This window comes from Tupaia chinensis, unplaced genomic scaffold (assembly GCF_000334495.1).
Source record: "Tupaia chinensis unplaced genomic scaffold, TupChi_1.0 Scaffold000115_1, whole genome shotgun sequence".
NCBI lineage: Eukaryota > Metazoa > Chordata > Mammalia > Scandentia > Tupaiidae > Tupaia > Tupaia belangeri.
Genome location: NW_006159579.1, coordinates 7,645,182 through 7,665,182, shown reverse-complemented (window position 1 = coordinate 7,665,182; position 20,001 = coordinate 7,645,182). Strand labels below are relative to the sequence as shown.

Sequence of the window (20,001 nt, the reverse complement as noted above, 5' to 3'; positions counted from 1 at the left end):
TCTCCTGGGATTTTGGGTATGCATGCACATGCACCTGAGTTCCAAAGCCAGATCTGGGACTTGAACTATGGTCGGCCATGTGGGAGTCTAATGTCTTAATCACTACACTACCTGCTGGCCCCTATATTAGTCTTTCGAGATGAAAATGAGAGGAGTCACAGCTTCAGGTTAAAAGGTTGGCACATACATTAGGATAAAGGGCATAAGACTTTCTTTTCCAAGATAACCTCGAAGTGCTAGGATTTCCGTTTTCTGTATGTGTTAAGAGCAGAGATTCCAGAACAAGTATTCTGGGTTCAAATGCCAACTTCTCTGTTTGTGAACTGGGGCTGAACATCTGTATGCTTCTGTATCTTCATCTATAAATAATAGTTCTTAATTCCTAGGGTTTTTGTGACCATAGATGAGTTTGTAAAGATAAAACACTTTTTTAAAAAAAATGAAATATTTATTTATTAATTATTATTGTTATTTTAATTTGACTAGAGAAAGAGAGAGATGGAAAGTGAGAAAGCAAGCTGCCAGGTCAGGAACTCAAAACTTGGTCGTTCATGTGGGAGTCCAATGCCTTAACCACCACACAACCTTCTGGTCCCAAGATTAAACACTTAGGATGGTGTCTGAAATACTGCAAGTGCTGTGTGTTTACAGCATTTAATTTGTAATAATAATAAAATAATAATAATGATATGGCAATGTAATTCCATTTTTATGTATCTTTCTTCCACATTAAAACTACTGAATTAAAACTACTCCTTCAATACACCCTGAATTGTGTACCAAGATGTCTCAGTGAGTTTTAAAGGGGCTGCTTATCAGTATCCTAGGGTAGGGCATGTACCTGATGTACAGAAATATCTATAAGGAAAGTATTTGGGGTAGGGGTATTGAGGATGAGGATTAGAAGAAAGTGGGAGAATTTTATGTATGAAAATATAGAAGAAGAAAATGTGGAGCTTATAAAATGTGGAATAAAAAAAATGTAGAGGAATTCTTCTGAGAATGGTCTCAAACTCAGGAAGTTTTTAGTGAGAGCGAGGGAGGGGAACCAGCTCTAGGTTTTCCATCATGGGGTTGAAAAGCTGTAGTGTTAGATATGGAAATCATGTTTCAAGAAGTGGCTCTTCGTAACGGGGCTGTGCTCCTCTAAAGCATGGCCTCACAGCTGACTTTTAAGAGGTCTTTGGAGAATTCCATTTTGACACTAGTTTTTAATAATATCTGGATGAAAGGGTAAAAGACCAAGGCAGTGCCACAAGGGGGTATTAACAGTGATATTTAAAAAGGACAAAAAGAAGGTCTTAACAAATGGAGGCAGTAGCCCCTGATTCAGAGATGATTACCCCCTCTGTTAGTTCTGCAGAAAGACAAGAGAATAAGGGGACAGTGGGATGTAGACAGTATACCCCATTGTTCCTGCCCTTCTTTCTGCAGCCTCGCCTTGCCTCAACTGGAGCCAGATCTGCTCAGAGCTGACTGTCAGATCCACAATCTCAGCTTGCTTGTATTAGGAGCTTGGAATTTCACTCATAGATGAAAATTGATTTAGTTTTGGGTGAGTCTTAGATATTACTGGCAGATAAAACTCCTGCCAGCCCAGTCCATTGGTTTGGAAGTCTGCTTCAGTGTCCTTGTCTTTTGCCATAGCTATTACTTTGCAGAGGGGCTAACTCTTTATCTAGCCCTTGCCCAAATTTGCCCTGAGTGATGACCCTCATCTCCAAAATTTTGGCTGCTGACTTTAATTCTTCTGGGGGTGCAATGCTTTCCTGGAACCAAATGTCACTGTGTAGCAGGCCTTGATCTCCTGTCTGTGTTTATAGGAACTTGCCAAGCCATCGGAGACATACTTTTCCAAACATTAAAGTGGCTGACCTAACCTAACAATGAGAGGCGCTCTTCAACCTGAATACTTTTGTCCCTGAAACTCATAGCCTTTCCTCTTCAGTACCTGCTCCACCTTCCCATTCAGATGTGATGCCTATTTGTTATTTATTGCTCTGGACTTGAAAAATTTAATCTTCATTTGCTTTCTGTTCTTCCTGAAAACCCAGAAGGCAAATGTAAATTTTATTTCCTCCATTCTTCACAGTCAAAGAGTTCTAAGGTCATATGCTACTCCTTCCCTCTGATTTGTTCCAAGCTACTAGAAAAGAATGTGGTATCTAGTGAGTGTTTGCTGCATGAGTGCATGATTGAGTAAATATGTTAGAGAGGTTAAGGGAGTTGATGGGAAATCTATTTGGTTAATAGATCCGAAAAACAAAACAAAACAAAACAAAAACCCAAAAGGAAAAAGATAGACTAAAACTTCAAAAACCAAAACCAAAATGCAAACAAACAAAAATAAAACAAAGAAAATCATGACTTATGTTATTTCCAGACTTCAACTTAAGAACATGCTGCTGCCTCCCTCTCTTATATCAGTTGTCCAAAAATTTGGAAAGATATTTAACAATAACTTTAAAATCTAAATAGCAACTCCTGAAGCACAGAGAACACTGACATCCAAAAGACCATCTTCCCAAATATGTACCCCATGATCTAAGTCCTACTTCTTTCCCCTCAAACTCATGCTCCACAATTTATCTTTATTGAGTACTTCCTCTTTCTTCCATCCCTGCATGGAGGAAAAACACAATGAGCAGTGAGAGTTCATTCAGGGAGTCTTGGCCTAGTCTAGGGATAAAAGGAATGGTAAGCCATAGAAAGAAGGTGTCCAGGAGTATTTCATGGGGAAAGCAGAAGCAAGGACCCTGGGTTAAGGAGAATCATGTCAGCGAATTTGAGTACATAGTGAGTGTGGCCATGCCAAAATCACTTCTCCATTTCTCCTTTCAGGATTTTGGGCACTTATCCACACGTGCTGGCATGTTTCTCAAGCAGCATAGTCCAGTACTCAAGCTACATACACATTCATTATGTAGGATCCAGCTGCTCAACCATCACAATACCGGCTGGCCTAAGGAAAGAATGTTTAGAAGTGGTTGAGTTGGGGGCTCATGGAGAAGACTGAAAGATGAAATCAGAGGGAAAAAAGGTAAGATTTCTGAGTACCTTGCATGCCATGATAAGAAGTTTGAACTTTATTCCACAGGCAACAGGGAGCCATTGAAAGGTTTAAGCCTGGAGTGATTTGCATATTAGAAAGGTCACTCTGACAGAGTATGGAGGATAGAGAGGGAGAAAGTGGGGTCAGTGAGACCTGCTACTGGAGTGTGGCAGTTGTCTCAGTGTGGAATAATAAGTGTCAGAATTAAGGCAGTAACATAGGAGATTGAGGGAAGAGCAGAATTCAGTGACATTAAGAAGTCAGAATGCATTGCCTGAGAGTGGATTGGACATGGCAGTGACACCATGCAGTCTGGTGGACAGAAGCGTTTTGAGGAGGAAGATCATTTAGTCGGTTAAAAAGTTACAGGTAAAACATTGTGCTAAGACATAGAAATAAATAATGAATAAGAAAGATGCTCCCTGTCCTTATGGAACTCAGAATCTAGTGGAAGAGACAGAAATGAAGTAAACAAGTATATTCATTAATCATGACTTGGAAGTTCCATGGAAGAAAGGAATAGGCATGTAATAAAGGATAACAAGGTAGAGAAATAAATGGTCTATTTTAGCTGGGCTGTTTAGAGAAAGCTCTTGGAGGAGGTGACATTTAAGTTAATATCTGATGAATGAGAAATAAGCAGGAAAGGGACATTCCAGGTACAGAGAAGAGCAGACACAAAGTCACTGAAGACAGAAAGTGCTTGGCTTGTTTAAGAAACAGGAAAAAGGTTGTTTCAGCTACTGTGAATTGAGTCAGAGATAGGGAAAACCTAAGAGGTCTGCAAGGGTTGGATCATTGAAAACACAGCATTTGGAGGGTAGCAAGTTGTTATGCTTAGTTGCAAAACAAGGAGTTTAGTATCTCTGTGTGTTACTTGACCAGCTTCAATTCTCAATTTTAGTGGATGATACCATCAGGCATTAGAGTTTGAGGAGCCTGATAAAAGTAATAAACATTATAAATACTATCTTTAACAGATATGAGGGATTTACTTATGAGAAAATCTGAGTTTAGTAGGGAAGAGTCACTGGAAACTTGGGAGAAAACAGACATTTCTTCTTTGGAATAGAAACTTGTGTCCAGGATCTGGAATGTGGGACTGAGTAGCACCAGCTGCAGCTGTGATAATCACTTGCATGCATACTGTATTTGTGTCCCTTATGAGAGCCATACTCAGTCATAAGTATGGGTTGGATCTGAAGAAAGTCAGAGAGTTGCCAATAAATAGGTAAAATTATCATACACAGGTTAGAAGTAATTAACAATAATGATTAATTAGTGAAATTATTAATTATTATTAATAATTAATATTTTAAAAGATGGGATGGTAGTTAAGGTACTGGACACTCACGTGGCAAACTGTGGTTTGAGTCCTGGACCTGGAAACTTGCTTTCCCATTCTGCTTCTCCTTCTTTCTTTCTGGTCAAATTGAAGAAGAAGAATAAATAAATAAATAATTTAAACATTTTAAAATTAATTTATTTAGTTGAATTTTTTCAGAGAGGGACAGAGAGAAAGAGAGAGAGAGAGAGAGAGAGAGAGAAAGCAAGCCACCAGGTCCCAGACTCAAACCGCAGTTGGCCATGTGGGAGTCCAGTACCCTTAACCACCACACCACCTTCTGGTCCCATTAATTTAAAAAAATTTTAAAAGACGATAAAATGGTCACATTGGTGTGAACAGCTTGTATGCAGAAGAAGACATCAGGATAGAGGTTGGTATGCAAGATGTTTATTAAAGATGGACTCCTGTGAAAGATAGAGGAAGAGCAGAATTGGGAAGAGAGAGGAATCACCCTATCACATGCTTTTGACAAAGTCTTGATGAACCCAGCAGGAGGCTTGGAGTGAGTATTGTACATTTGAGTATAATTTATTAGTCTCAAATGGTCAAGCTTTTATTTTTCACCCTTGGTCACTGGATATGGCTGCTCTAGGTAGGGGGAATTTGAAGCGTGACAGCTTGCTACAGCTGAGGCAGATCCCAAAAGAAACAGATAGTTGGAAGTCTTCACTGACAGTGTTTTTTAAAGCTAAATGACAAGTCTCTCCTTGAAGAGGGATATAGATGAAGCAGCTTTGTGTCTAGTAAGCATCAAAGAAGTGGATTATTAAAGACTTAATATAAGCCTTTGTAAGCTCTCTGAGCAATTTTTCCATTCATAAAATGTGAAAACCGTATTTGTAAATGTATCTAACGTTTCTCTGACTGGTACTTGTTCTTATTAGAGAAGCAATAGGTCTAGATTATTGAAATCACTTTACAGTCAGTGTCTTAAAATATATAAAAAGACCTCAATGCAGAGTCTAATATTAACCCTCCCAAATCCCTATTCAAATACCACAAAGCACTCTTCTACCTACAGGGGAAGAGTTCAGCTAAACAAGAAAATGATTTTGACTTTCTTGGAGCTCTTAGGTACCTAGAGGAGATGGGGAAGAGAGAGGAAGGATGTGAGCTTTTCTTTTGTAGGTAGGTGAAATGCTTATCAAGAAAATAACAGTAGTCACAGTGGTTTTTGTGGCCCTGATTTCCATTGTAGGTGACAGGGTACCAAAATTCAGGATTCTGAGAGTATCCTTCTAGATAGTTAAAAGACAGATTTCCCAACCTGGGTCAAAGACTCATAAATACAATCCTGTGAAATCCATTTTTCACTTATCTATTTTCTTTTCACCCTTTGCTAATTTTGTCTCGCAGAACTTAGTGATATTACGGGCAAAGTCTATATGGAGTGATATCATTGGGAACACACTGGAAATTTCACCTGGTCATAGTAAGTCAACCACAATACCCACTGGCTATGATGCAGTGCAGGCACTGGATTGGTTCTGCCACTGTTTCAACCTGTCTGTTTCGACTCAGCCGATCCTTCTGCCTGATGGGTGTCTGCATGCAAGTAGAATTGGTAAAATGACTGTGAGTGTGATTGTGAGTATGCTTGTGGTGAGGAGGGGAGGGGACAATTACTGGAAATGTGGGTGTTGTAAAAGACAAACAGCGTTGGAAGGAATTGGCTTTGATAATTCTTGAAAATGGATGGGCAGAAGAACATCTTTGGAAATGCTGGACACTTCTAGAATCCTGTTAAAATAATCTCTTTTCTTTTTCTTTTCTTCTCACATCCTTCAAGTACAGGGCATGAGATTGCAATTATTTCTACTCTGAAGCTGTTGTGGAAGAATGATTGATATGTGTGACATCTGAACAATGATTTTTATTTAAATTTTCCCCAGTAAACATATTCAGAGCACTTATGAACAAATTTTAAAAGTTGAAAAAAACTAATTTTTTAAAGATTACTGACTGGTTAGAGAGAACACACACTTACAAGCAAGATGACAATAGCAGCAAAAGCAAACCAAATTATTTCTTTAGGTATAGTTATTGCACTGTGTTTGTTTATGTGTATGTGCGTGCATGTGTGTGTGTGAAGTCAAATATATCTAGTATTATACAAAGAGAAAAGTTAAAAGAATTAGAAAATGATTTCTAATTGTCATTTGGATGTATATCCACTATGAGATTATTAGATCACAAAGTAATTCTCAGTATATTGAAGATATATCTCCACTTCCTTGTTTTGCAGTATTATTTGCAATAACTAAAATATAGAATGAACCTAAGTACATAATAACTAATGGATGCATATAATGGAATACTACTTGGTCATTAAAAAGGACAAATTCTAGTCATTCAATGCAAAATGAATGAACATAGAAGAAATAACGCTAAGTGAAATAAGGCTTTGAAAGGAAGACAAAAACTGTCCTGTATGTTGTGATTTAACAACTATTGTATGTTTTCATTTTTTAACAGAAGCTAAAAGACTCAATTGCATAGATATAGAGGGTCTAACACTGGATACCAGAGTCTGGAAAGGAAAGGGCAGAGTGGAGGATGGGAAGAATTTAGGTAACAGATACAAGAGAGTAAGTAAACAAAGGAATGGGTTATAGAATACTACAGCACAATAGAGTAAACAACATTGGTAAGAATTTAACTTTGATTTCCAAATAGCCAGTAGAGCAAATTTCAAATGTGACACAAAGTAACGATAAACATCAGCGATGATAAATGTTTATTTCCTCTTGACTTGATTATTAAACCCTGCACACATTCCTTGAAAAAAATCACACTATATCCAACAAAGATGTACAATGAATATGTATAAATTAGAAATTACAATAAAGTTATTTTTAAAGGATTTTTTTTCTACAAATGAGCACAGTATTGAAGAAGTCAGCAAAAGGAGATAACTTCCTAGAAAATGTTTGCATGTGATGTTTTTAAAGTTGGCTGCTTAATCTGTGCATGCCACAATAGGAAGAGGACATGAAAAACCCAGGCATATATTACAAATGTCCCTCTGCTGTGGTTCCTTTGTGACCCAGTAAGGACCTAGAAAACTCTTCAGTGCAAGTGAAGAGAGTATTCCTGGCTTTTGCTCTGTTGAGGGCCTTTCTCAGAGTGCAACTCACATTACTTCCCTGGTTTCCTATATGTAAAGTGGGACAATTGGGGCTATAGGGATTATATATTTCTTTTCAAGCTGTCATTTGTGATTCCATGAGTCATGTTGAGTTTGGGGGCAAATTCTGAAGAATACCAACATAAAGGGAAGAGTTTGGGAGCAAAGAGAACACAGTTAGACTCTTACCTCTGTTTCTTACTAACTGAATAACTAGTTTTAGACTCAGATTTTCAACCTTCTTATCTTTAAATGGAGAAAATCCCAAATACTTGAACGTTGTCCAAAAAATACTACATATAAAGCGATTGGCACAGAGCCTGGAACATAGTGCAATAGTCACTTGATAAGTGGTAGCCGTGCCCCAAAGGGCAGGGGATGCACTATTTTCCACTATTCTTACAATTCCTCCAAATAATCCAAATAACATAGCAGTCTCTCTCTTTTTCCTCTCCTCCCTGAATTCTTACTCTTTCACATTTTCTTCTCTTTCATTTTAAAAACCTAGCTGTCCTGTGTTCCAATACTTCTCATGTGATCAATTATTTCTGTGGCAACTGAAAATCAGGTATGTTGGCAAAAGCAGGCATCTTTTAAAGACATTATTGCAAGTTAAGATAGATGTGATAAGAAGAAACATAGAAAAATAGATCATTGTAAAAAGATCATTGGAAAATAATAATATCTAAACTGATAGGAAATTCTGGATGCTAGCATATCCAGTGATAAAATTTGAAGGCAAAAACACTTTCCCTTTCCTTCTTTATAGCACATGGCATAGACAATCTTTCATTCTGCTTTTGCATTGCATGGTCTTCCTTCAACACAAAAGGACCAGCTGAGGAAAAATAAAAATGCAATGCTGGAAGATACAGAAAGTGAAGGGACCATGTCTGGGATCACTGAGTTCAGAACAGACCGACAATAGATTTCTCATTTGGTGCAACTGATGCTCCTATTACAGCTTCAAAGCTTCAAACCAAAAGGGTGTTATCTTTGCACCAAAGGCGTGTAGCAGTTTAGGGTGAGTCCTATCATTGACTGGAAACTTGCGAGGGGTGACCTTTTGTTCTACAATACTACATTGTTTTGGCCCAAATCCTGCAGGCGAATTTCCAAATGCATTACCTGGTTAGTATTTCATTTTTTCCTCTGAGATTCTTACCCTAGTTTGTTCCATTTCTTGATTCTTTTCCTGGTTCTTTATAACCTTCTACCTAGAGAACTTGTTTAAGTTTACTTATACTTGAAGTCATAGAATTATATCCTGGTATCTGGGTTGAAAGAGATATTTTCCAGCTAACTTCAATTATGTAGCTCTATCTAATGATTGTTTTTCCTGATCCACGGACTCGAACTTCTCTTTTGGTTTATGCCAATCTGAACTAAGCCTGAGTTTGTTATACTATTGGGTTTTGGAGAAAGTCCTAATGCATTTTTGCACAGAAAAATGTGTCATGACTTTCCCAACGACCTAACATTTTACTTAACATGTCATAGACCATTGACTATATCCATTTGCAAAAGAAATTTCTTCAATGTTCTATAGATGTTGTGGTAGAGATGGCAGGGAACTAGGAAGTGCAGATTTTAATCCCAAAGCTAACATTTATAAAGAGTTTAATTTCATCTATTTTACATAAAATATATGCATGTAAGCTTCACTATTTCTTTATCTGCATTATCTATTAGTAATTTTATGTTTGTTGCTTTAGTGTATACTCAATGGTGGCCATCAAGGCTGAGCATTTGTAACTATTCTTTCTGAAGTAGCATCAGCTATTGAATAATGTCCTGTTCAACTTCTTCTCTTGTCTCTTGGGTCTAAAACTGTAGTTGAGATCAACTTCTCACAATGCAGTTAATAGTACCTGGTGTTTAAAATGTGAGCCTTTTTATATAAAACTTATTTCAAGTTCTGAAACTTTGTAATCGGAGTGCATTGAGGTTAAGTCAACACTATGAAAGTGTTCCCTCCCCATGAACCTTGAGCTTATGTTGGGGAAGGGAGTACAACATATATGGAAGTGCTTTTTCCCCCCTCTATTAAATGGAAAAATTTGTCACCAACCTGAAAAGCATGACCTCCCACCCCTCATTCACACCAGGTTAAATAATTTCAAGACTTTCCATAGCAAGTTCGGCTCATGTATCACACAATGTCATGATCCCAAGGTCCACTGATCACTTTCTTTTACATCATCATCAATCATTTTAGGTTTTAATGCATTCTCTGATGAAATAAGTGATTACTTGGTTCAATATTTCTTTTGACTTATATAAACATTTCATTACTTGCTCTTAGTATGTGGGGTTGGCAATTTAGTTTGTGTGTGGGATGTTTCTTGGTGTAGATTGATTAAGGGATAATTCAATACTTTGTAGTAAGGATATACAGTAGAGAGCACCGTGTGGAGTTCCAACCCCATATTTGGACTTTACCTGTTGTGTGATTTGGAGCAAATAGAAAAACCCTCTACTAAAATTTTTCATCTGTAGTTTAGGGATATTGATATCTGCTTCACAGCTTACTTGTTAGGATGAAATGAGATAACGCATGTAAAATGCCTAGCATGATGTCTAGCATGTGTTCAATAAAAGTGATTACTTCTTGTTCCCCACCTCCTTTATTTTGGTCACTGAATTTTGAGTGCATTCTCATTAGTGGTCTATTCAAATTACATTGCTCCAAAATTCATTAGAAAGAAGGTTGTTCCTTGCAAACCAGGTATAAGACTCATTAGACCATGGAATTTTAGTCATCCCTGCTCAGAATTAGGGCTGTCTAAAGGAAGACCACATTATCGACAAATCTGCTGACTTCTGGATAATTAACCAAGTATAATGTACACATTTTAAAAAATAGCATTGTATTATATAGCCCTTACACTTGAGAACAGACTATATTGTATAATAGAATAATAGAATGGACTATAATAGAATGGACTATATTCAAAAACAAGTTTCTGGGAACCAGCAGTTAGCATAATGGCTATGTCGATGGACTCCCACGTAGTTGACTGCGATTCGCGTCCTGGACCCAGTGGCTTAAAACTCACGCCGGGTGCGTGTGCGTGCGTGCCCAAGATCCCGAGAGGAGAATGGAGAAGAAGGGACTGCAGCGTGACCATCCCCCCCTGGGGGTTGATTTCTCACCTTTTGTCTCTATGTCTCTCTCTCTGTCTGGCAAGCGCACGTGCCCTATAGTGAAAACCTCTCCAAAAAAAAAAAAGTTTCTTTTTTTTAAACTATGCTATCCATACTTTTAAAAAGAGTTATTTGCACCCAGCCTTGGCAAGGCTTGAAGAGAAGGTTGGGAGGTCCAAATTTGGTTCTTGTGTCAACCTGAACATGCTAGGCATTGTGACCTGTGCTTGTAGTCCTAGTTAATTGGAAGACTGTGGGAAAAGGATTGTGACATGGTGATTTCTTGTCAAAGAAATCAAGCTGGCTGAGACTGGGGGTAAACAGTGACAGAAAGACCCTGTTAGGAATGCTTTTCTCTCTCTCTCTCTTATTCCACAAATAAATAAATACATAAATTAACTTAAAAAACCTACCTGTCTCTCTTCCTTCTCCTTTCCCTCCCCAATAAAAGAAAAAAATATGTTATTCATGTATTTTTTATTATTTATTTATTTAAAAAAATTATTTTCTTCAACTTTATTTATTCATTTATTTATCTTCAATTTGACCAGAGAGGGGTTGAGAAAGAGAGAGCGAGAAAGTGAGAAAGGACGCTGCCAGGTCCAGAACTTGAACTGTAGCCAGCCATGTGGGAGGGAGTCTAGTGCCCTTAACCACCACACCATCTGCTGGCCTTAGTTATACATATCTTTGTTTTGGGGGGGGAGAGATTTTCACTGTAGGGCGCGTGCGCTCGCCAGACAGACAGAGAGAGACATAGAGACAGAAAGCGAGAAATCACCCCCCAGGGGGGATGGTCACGCCACAATCCCTTCTCCTCCATTCTCCTCTCGGGATCTTGGGCACGTACGCACACGCGCCCGGCGTGAGTTTTAAGCCACCGGGTCCGGGACCTGAACCGCGGTCGACTACGTGGGAGTCCAGCGACATAGCCATTACACTAACTGCTGGTTCCCATATTTTTAAAAGTTTTTTTTTAAAGAGTGATTTCACTTAACTTTATTTATTTATTGACTTATTTTAAAATTTGACCAGAAAGGGACAGAGAGAGAGAACGAGAGAGAGAAAGTGAAAAACCAAGTTGCCAGGTCCAGAACTTGAACTGCAGTTGGCCATGTGGGAGTCCAGCCCCCTTAAGCACCACACCACCTACTGGCCTGTTATTCACATTTAAAAAATAATTAATTAATCTTTTATTTAGCAAAAACTTACTTTCGGTCTTATTTCTGGATCTTTGTCATATTTAATGCCTGTGCACAAATTAAATGGGAAATAACAGTATAGTCAATTGGTTAAAGTGCTTTTACAACTTCTTACACTTGAGTCTGAATCTTGTCGAGGCACTCTTTGACTCAGAGTCTTCATTGCTCAGGTTTTTCTCACACAATATTGTCTTTTAGGCTTTCAAGTGTATTGGTGAAGACGTTTCTTCAATGAAGGTTCAACTCTTTTCTAAAATTCTCCTTCAAGCCTCTGACACTCATTCTGAACATTGTGAGGGTCATGCATAGGCAATAATAAGTGAAAGGGGTCTTCAAAGAGTTCATGGAAAATGAACATTAGGAAAAATCTATGCATGATTTTCAAAAATTTTTGCACCAAATAAACTTGTACTTTAATTCCATTTCTCCATGCACTCTTGGAAACCTTCTTGTATACACAGTTGCTGTCTGGCTTCCCTGTACACATGCACTCAGGGATGTTTAAATGTGAAACAAAGATACAAACAACGATAATTATGTCTCAGGGTCAGTAAAATACAGTAATGACCAATAAAGTTGTACTGAATTAATGAAAACTTGATAATGCTTTCATTTTGAAGTCCAGATCACAGATTTTTCATAGGATTCTAGTCTCAGGAGACTGACCAAATGCCTTTATAGCATCCCAAGTGCCATGTTTTCTAATGATGCTTCAAAGCCTTGGAAGTACAATCCAGGATTGTACTTCTTTGCACTTCTTAAATGAACTTCGGCTTCCTCTAATGTAATCCTCAGCAACAGAAAACTCTATTCGAAAAACTGTCTTCTGGGTCTGGGCTGACAGCAGTCTTTAGTGAAATAGTTGGTCTCTGGAAAAGGTAGGAGAAAACAAAACATTATTTAATTTAACATCTGATTTTTAAAGTGAATGGTGAAAGGCTTTGGAGTTCAGGTGAATTTGGACTTCCCATTGAAAACTTTTCTGACAGAAAAATCCCCTGCGGGAGATATTAGTTGAGAACTGAAAATGTCCCCTTGTTTTTAGAGGTTGAAGAACTCCAATAGGTTGCCCCAGAAGAGCAGTTATCAAAGCAACCATCAAACACAGAAAACTCTGTCAGGTACTTTTAACATATATAGTGGTAGCAACGTTGGGCACCTCATGAAGTCATGCTTTTTCAGGATATTTCTTTTATTTTTAATAGATTCATGGTCATTTTATAAGACATTTAGTTTATATTAACCACACCCTGTCACCCATGCAGCCCCAGGACTGATCATGGTTGTCAAAATTCGCTCAAGTATGTTTATACAAAACAGGGTTGGATTTTAATAATGAAAGGGGAGGAAAACCATGGCTTAAACTGATATTCACTGAGGAAATCAAATCAGATATAGAAATATAAGGGATATGATCACCTTGGGCTCTACTTGCAAGGAGTACTAATAATAACAGTAATGAAAATGATGACAGTCTTCTATGTGCCAGGCACCATGATAATTGCTGTACATGTATTAACTAACTTACTCTTCAAAATAAATATTCATTAGAGAAATGGCTGAAGATTATACCCAGTTCCCTCAAAATCAATCAACTGATGATAACTCAATTCTATACAACTGATGGTTTTTCGATCCACTTTAAAAATGTGAAATCAATAAAACAGCAACACATGATCACACTCTTCTGAAGACAAAACATTTCTTCATAATGCCTTAAACCTAAATTAATTATTTTCTTTTTCTATCTTAACCTTGTCCACCTGCATCTATATTTGATATCATGAGGTTTGTATTCTGATTTTCGCCCATTTAATACTGGATTGTAAACATGCTTTCTTGTTTTCAATTACAATTATGTTTTCTAATGGTGAACATTAGGTTGATCTGTTGCAGATAAAGTTAAATTTGTTTCCAGACTATGGAATCTCCTGGAATATGTTCATTAAATGTCCACCCTAACAACAAGGCCCCCAAAAGTCTAATCTTCCTTATGCCCCAGTTTATTCTGGAAGCTCCTTCTTGTAAATAGTATACCAACCCAGGTAATAGCAGGAATCATTTAAGAGGTGACTTATCAGAAGGTGTTAGTCTTACTGGAGAGGAGGATACTTGATATTAATTCCAATATTTCTTGCTTAAGCTTCTGATTGTTTTCTTAATTATTATCGAGCATTTTCACCAAGAACGTTGAATCGTGAAATTTCAAGTCATACAGTCCATTGCATCTCTAATTATAAATAAATGATTTCAACTTCTGCCCCTCTGGGGTACTGATTTTATAGATTAGTCAGCAGGCTCATCTATCCCTGACTCCTCCATTTCCTTTTCCTGGAGAAAACGTGACTTAACACATCAGGGAAAGGCATTTACCTACATGGGAGACAGTCTTCTCATTCTTTGTCCTTGAAAACACCATCCTATGACCTTGCAGAAAACCTAAGCATACAGGGAGATTTTCAGCAGCTTAGTTATAATCTCCTCTGGAATGCTCTCCTTCAAGTGACAAGTGCTACGCCATTTCAGCCATTAGCAGCTCCTGGCTAGGTTCCATCTTCTTCTCTTAGAGATTATTGGTGAAATCTGGAGCAAACTTTCCCCTGTTAGTATAGGGCCCCTTACCCCATACTGATTCCTGATTTTTCAGAAATAATGTAAGATCAGAAGAGAACTATTGTTTTTCTTTGATAAATTTCTCTGTTTCTTTCCTTTGCCCCTTCCTTCCTTCCTTTCTTTCGAGTGGCATTGCATGTTTTATTTGTTAAAATTGGCGGTAAGGAACCACTTTGGGCCATTGATTTGATGGCAGACAACTGAAGAAAGAATCAAAAGGTTTGCTTAGAAATGTATGTGGAACAGAATTTTCCATGACAGGTTATTAAAGCTATGTGCTACATTTTTTAGATGCTTGGAATGATAAAGGGAATTTGTTCATCACAATGGATCTAGCTCTTTTAAATGATTCAGTCAAAACCAAGTCATTGGGTTATTTGTCCACCAAACGCTTTCTAGAGATCCTTATTACCTTTGATTTAAGCTTAAATTCTTCATTCCAGCATTCATGAACTTCTTTATATGACTCCTGACTTACTCTAAGTCCCATTACTCACTAGTTCTTAGACCTTCTATCAAGCTTCTTATCAACTCTGTTGTACATACTTTGTTTCAATGACAAGCTTAACCCATATCTTTTCTCTCTCCTTCTCTCCTTCTAATTTCTATTACAATACTGCACATCCTTCTAGGTAGTTCTTGAGCTCTACCATCTTCTGGAAATCTTAAATGGCATTAAGAAATATATCTCAGTGTAGACAAATTCAGATCTACTGCTGACAAATACAGCCCTAATAGCCCTAGAAAGTCAACTAACACACAGCGTCTCGGCAATCAGCAACGCAGCAAACACCACCGGCAGAAGTACAATGTGAAATATAGGGAGTGCTCTAGAATCCTAAGCTGTCAATTAAAATGAAAAGTTAGCCAGTAGATAAGCACCACCTTCTAGAAGGCTTATTTCTTTTTCCTTTCCTCTCCTCTCCTCTTCTCTCCTCTCCTCTCCTCTCCTCTCCTCTCCTCTCCTCTCCTCTCCTTTCCTTTCCCTTCCTTTCCTTTCCTTTCCTTTCCTTTCCTCCTTTCCTTTCTTTTCCTTTCCTTTCCTTTCCTTTCCTTTCCTTTCCTTTCCTTTCCTTTCCTTTCCTTTCCTTTCCTTTCCTTTCCTTTCCTTTCCTTTCCTTTCCTTTCCTTTCCTTTCTCCTTTCCTTTCCTTTTCTTTCCTTTTTTCTTTTTTAGTGATTTTTGTCAGAGAGTGCATGAGCTCATCTGAGAGAGAGAGAGAGTGAGAAAGCACCACCCATGGGGATTGGTCATACGGCAATCCCGTCTCTTCCATTTCTTCCTCCTTTCAGGATTTTGGGCATGCATGCACATTTGCCTGGAGTGTTTTTCAAAACAGGATTCAAATTGTGTAGTTGTCCATATGGGATTCAATTGCCTTAACTACCACACCACTGGTTGGCCTAGAAGACTTATTCCAAGGTAAGAGCAGTAGAGAAAGGCATTCTAGATAGAATTGAACTTGAATAAAATTCAAATGGGAACCCAGGGACTCAATAGCTTTGATATTTGACTGGTCCCAAAATTATAGACAAAAAGAATCATATGCTAAAAAGAATCATATACCTAATTGAATATTAGGATGCTTTTTAGATGAGTATGAGAAAATGTTGACTTACAAACCTAGGTAGGGGCTGTATTTCTGGATTTATAAAGGCAAATATATCTGTCAATCACTGTCCAGGAATGTTCCATTTATGAAAAAGAGTGAATGTCTGTGCGCCTGCATATACTAGGGTCTACTTTTAGACTTTCTCATGTTTATTAATACATGTGGATACTTAAAACTGAGTACTCATAGATTGGAGATGCCTGAACTTTTTGTGACACGAGTAGGCATTCCCAGAATCAAGAAGCAATCTGAGAAAAGCAGACAAGCCAAGATGCAATTGAAAGCTGGTCATATTAAGAGGTGAAAAGTAGAAAATAAGTTGAGAGCCACTAGTTTGGAATCATTGTCTTACATCCTAATATCTAGAGATCAAAAATAAGTCAAGAGATGAGCTGATGAAAAAAATAGATGAAGTTGAAGCCAAGTGTGAGTCCAAATCATTTAAGATACAGACTGGAGAAGGAAAAGGGGAAAAGGAGAATATTCAAGCCCAGTTTCATCTGTCTCTACTATCGTAGGCTGACAAAGCATAGTTCCTGCACCAAAATATCTGACAGAAGCCCAGAGCTCTCAGTCACTTACAAGAACAAAGACCAACTCAGTCTTACAAGAGTTTGCCCTTCATTGTACCACCATTAGCAGAATTAAGTTGCAGATATATTAATTGATCTTAATTTCTATGCATATCTCTTGGACATTTAGTGATAAATACACTCACACACAAATATGTATAAAGCTCCAGGGATAAATATTGTTTCTAACTGCCTTGTTCTTGGGAGATGATGTTAGGGAAATCCCAGTGGGTAATGAATTCAGTCCTTTGGCTAATTATGAAATTATCCAGTTCATGTTAAATTGAACCTCGTTCCTGTGATATTAAAATTTTTGATTTAATATTGAATTTCACTACCAAAGATCCCAGGAATGAAAAAGCACTACTTAAATAAACACACAGAGCTGCATCTATGATTTGGATAGGCCTGCATTGGAGCTGAAGACAGAGAGATGATGGAAAGAGGGAAGTGATGGTAAGGTTAACACATGAGTGATATAGAGTTTGCCCACACTGTAAGACCTATTTCCGAATCCTGGGCACTTATTTTAGAAAATGTGAAAGGTGTTCTAGAGATTTACCACGAGAAATTGGTCCTGAGGCAGATGGGGTTCTGAAATACTCTCTATCATGCCTTATGTAACTCAGGGAAAAAAATATTATTCCCCTGAAATGGGGGTGAGACAAGAGATGGATCTGTACAGTGACTAAATGCTTAAATACTTCAAGCGTTGCTGCTTTCCCCCCCTCTTTGAAGAACAGGAAATAATAAATCAGAGGAGTAGGGATTTACTTCCATTTCAAGGTGCCAATAGCCAAGCAAGTTAGCTGGCTCCATGCCTAAGCCTTTACATGTGGGAGGTGGAGCCAGAGAGAGAGAAGCCTCCAGTATTTCACATAGTATTACAGTCTGTGAAATCTGGTGAGCCAAAATAAAATAGAATATTTCTCATCAAAATCACTGAGTTGGTGAAGCTCAGTGAATTAGTGAGAAATGCAGATATTAGAACCTCGCATCTCCAGACCTGTTAGGCGAATCTCCCTGGAAATCAGAGTAGCATGTTTTCTCTATTACCTGGATGCCTGGGGAAAAATTTCTTGTGTTAACCTGGATAGTACTGCAACAGGCAGCAATGTTCAGATATTCGGGAAAGACCACTGGGGTGTTCTCTGGTATGAAATTCCAACAGCTTTTGCATTCCATTTGTTTGTAAGTAAAATTCCATATTTCCTTTATTGGAAATTTATCTCTTACCTTCTCCCCACCCCCATCTGCAACCCCTTGCTGTGTCTGTTGTACTATTCTGAACAAAAACATTCACCCTTCTAAAGACAATCAATTGAGCGCCAGCCAATGATTAAGGTTGTTAAAAGCAAAAGGAACAGTAGATAAGGAGTCTAATTAGTGGAATATTCTTACCAAACTGTTTTTTAGCAGGAAGAAATATTTCTGTGTCCATAAGCCTGAGTCCACCCTGTCTCCAGTGAGCTATCAACCCACCCTGTCCCATTCCAGGAGCCAAATATTTGTGGGGGCAGGGGCGTAGGCAGAATTATGTAAGCGAATAAGGCACTCATCCTTTCTCTGGAGATAGGGAAGTATGGTGTGTTCATAAATTATAGGTCCTAGTTTTGTAGATTGCCTATCTGAGGTGATTTGGAACAAAGCCTTTGTGGTCCAGGATGCCTGTCTACTCTATTCTTAGGGCCTTTCATGGAGTGACTTGCTCATCTGCACATCATTTTTCTTGGAGTTCATAAAAGCCCTTTTCTAAGTCAGAGATACATTCAGTCCTGACTCCCACTTGCCTGCTCAGCTGTTGTTATTTTTCTCCCAACAATAGCCTGTCCATCTCAGTATTTCACAATCAGTTTCTTCAAGCCCAGCTGGATTTTCCTCTCCAGGGTATGGGATTTGGCCTGCTGCTGCTGTTCTCCTAACTGCACATCTGCTCTGTCTTAACCCACTTACAGATCTGGGTAAGAGAGGCTTCCCCTGATAGCTTCTTCAGCAAGGCTCAAACCTTGATCTTTCCACTTAGAGTGCACTGGTTGAAAGTTCAAGCCATAAAGCCAAATCTCTTAGGCAAAATGCACTGACTGACATATGAGTCTGAAGAAGTCTTCTAGCCAATGCTCTGAACCAGTAGAGCTCAGCCAGACTGGAGCCTGAGGCAAAGGGAAAAAAATATATATTGCGTTACTTTTTATTTTTTTTTTTTGGAGAGGTTTTTTCTTTTTTCTTTCTTTCTTTTTTTTTTTTTTTTTGCTATAGGGCGTGTGCGCTTGCAAGACAGAGAGACAGAAAGTGAGAAATTGCCCCCCAGGGGGGATGGCCATGCCGCAATCCCTTCTCCTCCATTTTCCTCTTGGGATCTTGGTCATGCACGCACACACGCCTGGCGTGAGTTTTAAGCCACCAGGTCCAGGACGCAAACTGTAGTCAATCAGGATTGGAGTCCTGGACCTGGTGACTTAAACTCATGCCAGGCGCTTGTGTGTGCATGCCCAAGATCCCAAGAGGAGAATGAAGAAGGGACTGTGGCATGGCCATCCCCTCTGAGGGGTGATTTCTCACTTTCTGTCTCTCTGTCTCTCTCTCTGTCTCTCTCTCTGTCTTTCTGGTGAGAGCATGCACCCTATAGCAAAAACCTCTCAAAAAAAAAAAAAAAGGTGTTGCTTATTAATTAGGGAATTTGAACAGAATATATCTAAAATTACTTTTTTTCTATTGGTTCCTGGAAATCCATCTACAATTTCTTCCACAACACCTAGCCCATGAAAATTTGTGTGTAGTATCATTGTTGCCTGTGTTGTAACTATTTTTTTTTCTTAAAGGCCTACTTTCGATAGTCACTTTTTCTTCTCTGTGCTTCTCGTTCATCATCACCACACGTACATGGGATGACCCCTACATCTGGGAATAAGTTGCAGCTTCCAGATTCTTCAACCCACTGTGCTGGCAGTATTCCATGAGCTCATCTTGGGAAACTGTAATTGATTACTCTGGAGGGAAAATTCTATCCCAACACCAGCTGGCAGCCAGACCTACACTAGAGCCCCCAAATTTGTCACCAGCAAAAGTCTCAGCAGAGTCAGTGTAGGTGGAAATGGGGCTGCCATTCTCTTAAGGTCTAAATCATTGCTATGTGTGTGTACTTCTTTAAATGTACTCATCCACTAGCCATGAATAGTCTCAGTGTGGAGTGGTAAATTTTCCAGGGACTACCATAGGGTGCCCAGTATTTTATTTTTTCTCTTTTCAGATTTGAACAAGCAGCATGTTTTTCCACCCTAGAACACTTGAACAAATAAGCCAGATAACAAAGAAGTAATCCTGGACTGGA

General features: G+C 38.5%; 1 long non-coding RNA gene across 1 annotated transcript; it reads left to right on the top strand.

Moving 5' to 3' along the window:
• Window positions 1-2,848: 2,848 nt before the first annotated feature.
• Window positions 2,849-20,001, top strand: LOC114007013 (uncharacterized). Its single transcript, XR_003548675.1, has 3 exons — window positions 2,849-3,040; window positions 5,757-5,832; window positions 19,921-20,001. It is a non-coding gene; the product is annotated as an uncharacterized LOC114007013 (long non-coding RNA).